Source organism: Limulus polyphemus, unplaced genomic scaffold (genome assembly GCF_000517525.1).
Source record: "Limulus polyphemus unplaced genomic scaffold, Limulus_polyphemus-2.1.2 Scaffold2727, whole genome shotgun sequence".
NCBI lineage: Eukaryota > Metazoa > Arthropoda > Merostomata > Xiphosura > Limulidae > Limulus > Limulus polyphemus.
The window spans coordinates 146,740-154,193 of NW_013668337.1; positions in this window are offsets into that span (position 1 = coordinate 146,740).

Consider the following 7,454-nt stretch of genomic DNA (forward strand, 5'->3'; position numbering starts at 1 on the left):
TACCTAACTAAACTAACTACTACTACTTATTAGTTTAATTAAGGTTAGTTACTCGTCTACTAACTTATAATATATAGTATATATATATATATATATATATATATATGTGTGTGTGTGTGTGTGTGTGTGTGTGTGTGTGTGTGTGTGTGTGTGTGTCGTTTCCTCTCTGCAGTACTAGTCAATTCCACAAGAATGGCGTCCTATTTTTTATGAGAGTATTAGAATTAGATGCCAGATAGTTTATCCTGATAGATTTTTCATTAAGATAAGTTTCGTTTTTTGGAACGCTTCATTTTGAGTTTAAATTCTGGATTGTTATAAAAAATTTAATATGAATGTCATATTTCAAGCGATTATTTTCCGTATGCAGAGATTAAATGTATTGACGTTAAATATGAAGTAGAATTATTTGTCAAAAATTCATAACAAATGTGCGAGTAAACGATATATTAAAATTATTTGAGGTTGTATGATTTAGGCTTCATCGGTATTTTGAGTTTATTGCATATGTCGCAAAGGTAGAGAAAAACTTCGGTGCATTTAATATTTATTATTAACTATTTTTAGGAATGTTGATGCAATAACCCTAAAGGATATCCCGTAGGGTATTTTTGTGCTTAACAATATTTACATCAAGCAGTATTAACTACACCTCATTTCTAGGATTTCCGGCTCAATTGTTAGGTAGGTATTAGCAGTTGAAGTTACCTATAGCTGGCCTCAAAACTGTGAAATCTACATGTAACTTGCCATTTCGTAGCAAAGTTTATTTTGAGTTTGCTTTAAAGCATTAGTGCCCAATGTTTTGGCGTAATTTCCACGTGGGTTTGTCCCCTCGATTTTTCATTAACGGAAGAGTATCCTACACATTTCAGCAGCAATATATACAGGATACAGAAGCTGGTGATGTGGTAAAAATGCATAGCAGAAACGGCTGGTATGGGTATTAAAAACTTTAATTAAAATAAAGTACAAGAACAACGTTTCGACCTTCTTAGGTCATCTTAAGGTTAACAAAGATAGCATCATCACTGTAAAATATGTTTCAGCGCCGTTTGTTAGGCTGTGTGTGTTCTTGCAGAATATACGAGTCGTCCTCTAGTTTCGAAACTGAAGTTGCACACATGGGTTCTCTTGAAAGCGAAATATCGTATTACATAAGTTAGTAAATACTAGAGGGTCTAGGAATTCTAAGCAAATATTTTATATGGACTGAAAAAGTAGCACGGCAAACTATAGACATCTATTAATGGACTAAATACGACATTTGGGATTTAAAACCATGCTACAAGGTCGCCATTTCTCTGCGTATGTTAGACAGTGATGTGGCTGTCTCCACAGTTAATTTGAGGCAACTTCTTACATTTTAGGTTTTAATTGACCATATAATTCAATCTTCAATTTTAAGTCATATAATTTCTTTTATTATTCTTAATTTTCTGCAAGTTTTGTTATTATTCTGCAAGTTAAATATATCGTTCACAAATACAAATGAGGTTGCGTAATTCTTCAGTTATAGCATTTATTAATGAGTTGGCTAATTTACATAATTTTTTTTTAAATTATGAACTGAAGAATTGGTGTCTTCTTACTCAATACTTATTATAATACATTTTCTATTTTTACCTAATACTGGGTTTCTTATTGACATTAATATGGTACTTTTTTCTCTTTTGTAATTGTTTCACTTTTCGTACTCATTGCTATAATGTTTATATATTCTGTGCCCATCTTTAGCATTCTATCGTATTTCATTTCTTAATAATTACTATTTTTTGCATTGTTGTAATAAAACACATTGAAAAAATATGTTCAAGTCTTTAAAATGTCGTGATACTCTGTTAAATAACCCATAATCTCTAGCAAGAGTGTTGTTGAATTTCACACAGAAATGAATAAATTTTGTGTTTAAGTTGCGCAAAGTGAAAACTCAATTATGAAAAATGAGATTACGAGCTCTATCTACAAAATATTATAAGGATGAACAAATTCTATTGCACCTAATAAGCTGAAATTAGTAAGCATGTAATGTAACATGTTTGGAATATTTATATTTAGGGATGAAAAGTTTATATCTTCACAGTTGAAAGTGTCAATTTTATTAAAAACTTTAAATTTGAATGTTCGATTAATGATGCTAGTACCCAAACCCAGTATGGCTAGTTTTTTAGGATGCTCTACCTGTAATCTGCAGGTTCGACTCCCTGTCCCACCAAACGTGCTCACCATTTTATCTGTGGGCTATTATAATTTTATGGTCAATCCCACAATTCGTTAATCAAAAAGAAGCCCAAGAGTTGGCGATGGGTGATAATGACTAACTGCCTTTAGTCTTTAAGTGCTAAATTAGGGACGTAAACGTGTAGCTTTGAGCAAAGTTCCAACCTAAATTTAGATACTTTGTTTTTAGTGGAAGAACGTTTTTCTAGAGTGAGTTCTAGTGAATATATTTGTATGATAATCCAGTATGAGAACATCATCTGTATATCTAGAAGTGCATCTGATGTGCAAAGCATTGCTACAGGCTTTCTTTGTCAGGTTTATAATGTATGAAATTTCTAGCACATAATGTATTTTGATAAGCCTACTTGGAAAGTCGAAGTCGCCATGGAAAAGCGTCAGTCAAACTAATTTTATGATAATATTAGGAAGATCATCATAGAATTACAGTTTCTTAGGAGCTTGGCAGGTAGTTATCCAGCTTGTTCAGACGCACGCGCTGATTAGCTGCCTCTGGGGGAGGAGGGGGTAAAGACTTTGACGTCATAGTTCCAGGAAGTGGAACCACAATGATGATGAAATCATCATACATGTCTCAACATGTAATTAATGGCTAGATTTAATGATGTTCTACAGTCGGTTTATATATAAAAGTAATTAATTAGTTCTATATTTAATCGTACTTTTTACATTTTCTGACCTATTATGTGTAAATCACTATCGTCCTGAAAAGGACGATTATTTAACATGCACACTTACCACAATCCTACTGTTTACTAGTTTGTCTTTATCCATATGACTTGACAGAAAGTTTCATTTTACATTATTTACTTTATACTTTTCGTTTACACATGTTTTACAAAGGTGGATGGTATTCTACATTTACATTGTGTTAGTAAGGGCGATTATGTCATCAATGCTCTAAATAAAACTATTATTTAACGTTAAAATTATTATAACAGTATTACACATGTTAGTTTTTATCACACATTCATATGAACAAGACAAATAATTTACAATTATCTGTCATGAAAGAATTTTATTATACCTAATGTTTTATAAATATTTAATAATTTAACATACAGATTATAGTTTTCATTCTATAACTTTTTACGTTTTAGTTAGTGAAAAGGACAGTTTTGTAATGAACAAACTTTCTATAGACATGTAATACATGTTTCCCTTTCGTTAATTTTAACATCCAGTTAATAAACTCTGTAGAAAATAATTTTGCTACATTATAAATGTGTTTGATCACTATTATAGAATAGCAATACATACCATTTTGTTCATAATTTTTTGAGTACAGATGTAACTGAACTTTTCTTCTACAGTAAAGATGTAACTGACATCACATATGTGTTCAAAAACGCCATGTCACATAGGAAATACAAAGTTAAATGTATGTGCGTTTTTTCTAACTGATGTCTTCACCTTTATTGGCTCACCGCTAACAGTATGTTAACCTTTTACTAAGAAGAGAGGGTCTGATACAATTAAAAGTTCAGTTTAGTCATTAACAGTGGTGATATTTACTCTGACCACCTACGTGTTTGATATTCTAGACTGCTGACCAGCTCGAAAAACTTTGGCTTTAGAAAATATACAGGGCAGGATGTCAAGTTTAGAAAAACTTTTTACCTTTAGTTATCTAAAACAAATAACACTTTCGTTTGAAAGTAGAACACTTTATCTGACTCACAGTTTTACTAAAAGAAGAGGTGATCAATATGGCAGAAAAACCTTTATTAAAATACAAGTTGAACAAGTTAATTATAATACATTGTCACTATCTATGTATTTACATTATAGTTAATGTTGAAAATAAAATATTCAAATTCTACATAAATGTAATGTTCATTTTACAAAACACTAAATGTGTATTGATGTATTTCAGTTAATTAATTTTTTTTATTTAGTTACACTCCACGTTTCATAAACTAAATAAAACTTATGTCACACTTACTGAAATATATATTAACAAAACTTCATTATAGACTACTATTTGCATAATTGTCTTAGTTTATAAAATCATGGAGTAGTTTCATACAACTATTGTCCATATTACTACCCGTTCATTTCCACTCAGTATGTAAGAATTTATGTAGTTTATAAATGGCAGAGTCTAATTCTGGTATTTTGACAACATCTTGCAACAATCGATCAGAAGCTTAGACAATGTCAGCTTAGAATAATTTTTAATATGAAAAGTTGATTCCATTCTAATTTTAGTATTTACTTAAACTACATAAATATGTGAAAGGTATGAGATTTAATTGTACAATACAACAAATTATATAATAAAAAATTGATTCAATTCTACTCTTAATACTTAGTTAAATGTGTGAAATACATGATATTTCATTACGGATCATTGCATTCACCTTTCAAAAATCAACACAGAACTTGTACAAACCGTCCTATCAGACAATCATTACTGAAGAGGACCACACACCATCAGATGCATTGGTAGCCAAGTACTTGCTTGTATACATAATACAATGGATATGACCCCCCCATGTTACCATTAGCCTTGGTCATTTCTGCTTCATTTGTCATTCCAATGACTATTGAATGGGTGGAAGCTAGATAGCCATAATTGCAGACCATTACTAAGGACATTCTCATCCAGAGCAATGACTTTCCAAGCTATTGCTGCCTGCTTTGTAGACAAAAACAGCTCATCTCATGTATTGACTATACAGTCACATTACAAGGTGTCAATGCACGTGACATTATCTGCAGTAAACTATGGAATATTACCTGCATACTCTTGAATATATGACTCTCTTCTCAATATACACTCAGGCAGTCCACTGTTATTGGATCTGTACTGACCAGCACTGGATGGTTATCCTATGGAAGCTCAGTTCTTTTGTTGCACAGGTGAAATTGACAGCCAGCTTCTGCAGTGTGTCCATTTCAAGAATGTTTTTCCAGAACCTAGGTTAGCAATCACTATTTCCTTCTTGTGGCTCACACAACCCAGTTGTAGTTAGAGACTTGCTTCTCCAATTACATCTATCCTGTTGCCATTAATCATGACAAGGACAGTGTTAAATGGCTGGAGTAATGGCTTTCCTTAGAGTGCCTGATACACAGTGATGTCTACCAGGGTTTCGATCGCCCATTTATCAACTAGAAACTCCATCTCTTGCCCTTTTATCTGGATATGCATATACCAATAGCTACCTCGTTCTGATAGAGCCAGCTGATCACTCACCTTGTAGTGCAAGCTGCTTGTTGCATCTGAGTCGGTAGCCAGCCCCAACTCAGGCTCCATGAATTTTCCAGAGTGTAAGTAGCAGCAACTATAAGCTGTAGTTCATTTCCAGTTCTCTTGCATTTGCTGAACAGTCAAACAAAACTGGTTGTTTCACCTATCTTGCTGCATGGAAACATATGGGCAGTTCATAACATAGTGACCCTGCTGCCTAACCTCGTAGAATGTGCTTCATTCCCTCCTTCCAGAGCAGTGTCCAGTTGAGGAAATTATCGGCACTGGATGCAGCACAAGCATCAGAGGAGGATCATGGTAGTACTGCACATTCTATGGGTACCTGTGCTTTAATACTGAGATATTTTGGTGGCTGGGTCATTCTCGATGGATCCTGATCTTAATGCAAGGTGCTCACTTTGGCAGGAAAACAACTTAGCCTAGTCATTACCAACGACATTCATGGATTTTTGTTACTGAGTGGTGGTAATAAATAGAGCTAAGTTATTCTACTCTGGCTGGCATTTTGCCTGAGGGTCCTATAGAGACGGTCCCAATCAGTTTTGGACCCACCAGATCACACACCATCATGATGATCCTCAGTTGAATAAGTCTTCAACACGCTGAGATCAAACCTCAAGGGGAGAACTTTTTGGTCACTATAGATGCTCCAGATAGAGATAATCCTCCTCTCTTTTACTGTAGTTGGAGAGAGATGTTTGCAAGGACCTTAGTAGCATCAGCAAAAGTCTGATGTCAGAGAGTGGGCTTCTACTACACTTGATGCTTCTCCCCATCAACCATCTGCCTGCAGCAGCTGTTTCTTATTCCTGTCTATAGGTCCTTCACTTATAAAATGCCATTCTTTAGCAAAGTTCCAACTCAATGGTACAAGAAATTTGTCCAAAAAACAGACCTCTGCAACAACAGTATTCATGGTTCTTTTTACTTACTCTGTAGTATTCTCAGTTTCTCCTGATTTCTTTCATTGTCAGACAAGGTTTTGAAGCTTCATCATTATGCTTTACTGGCCAGGAAATCTCAATGCCTAATCTTGGTGGATTGTAGCAATATTTCACTTGTCCCACTTTATAGCATTGTGGTGATATACATCCAACACTGTCCAGTGTATGCATCTCGTCACTCTCTTGGTCATGGGTAACTTAAACTAGCGCCTTGCATTGTTTGGCCTTGCTAATGAGCATCTTAGTGCCCCATAAAGACTACCTCAGTAAATTTTAAAGATATTCAGTCTGCTTGTCATTATGACCCTTCTCTGCCACCCTAGGCTCTGGGCCATTGGAGGTTGAGCCACAGGCACCTGAAATAACCCAATGAGGCACCTATCATCCTCATGGTTACAATAAAAGCTCTAGGTCTAAAAGAGTTTCTCCTAGTCCTTGCCATATTCTTAGATTATTTCAGTTGTAACTTCCTCCTTTACCCTGTAAGTTTTTTGTAGATTTCGTTTATGTGTGAGTGCCATGTGAAGTTGGGGTTAAGTGTCATGCCTAGGAATTTGATTGACAAGGACAGGGTGATAATGAAGTTGTATAGTTTTAATTTTACGTTCTTAAGTTTTGTATTTTTGTTGAGGCTTCTGTGAAATATTATAACTTGAGTCTTGCTTGAATTCAGCATGATTCTCCATTTGTTGCACCAGGTTGTGATTCTATTGATTATCTTTTGTAGTTTAGAAGCTGCTAGTAGGGAATCTCTGGAACTGCTCCAGGTAACAATGTCATCTGCGTGTTGGGGTGTGTGCATAAGTGGTGTAACGGGTTATTGGAGGTCTTTAACGAAGAGTGTGTACAAGAAAAGGCTGAGAATGGAGCCTTGCAGTACTCCCGGCACTGAAGGTGAATGGGAGAGAGATACTGTTTTTTATTTTTACTTTTGCTGTTCTGTTGTCGAGAAAGATAGAAATCCAATGTCGAATGATTTTTGTATGTCTAGGAAGGTGGCTATTGCAGCTTGAAATTTATTAAAGCCATTGAAGGTTGTTTCTATAAATATG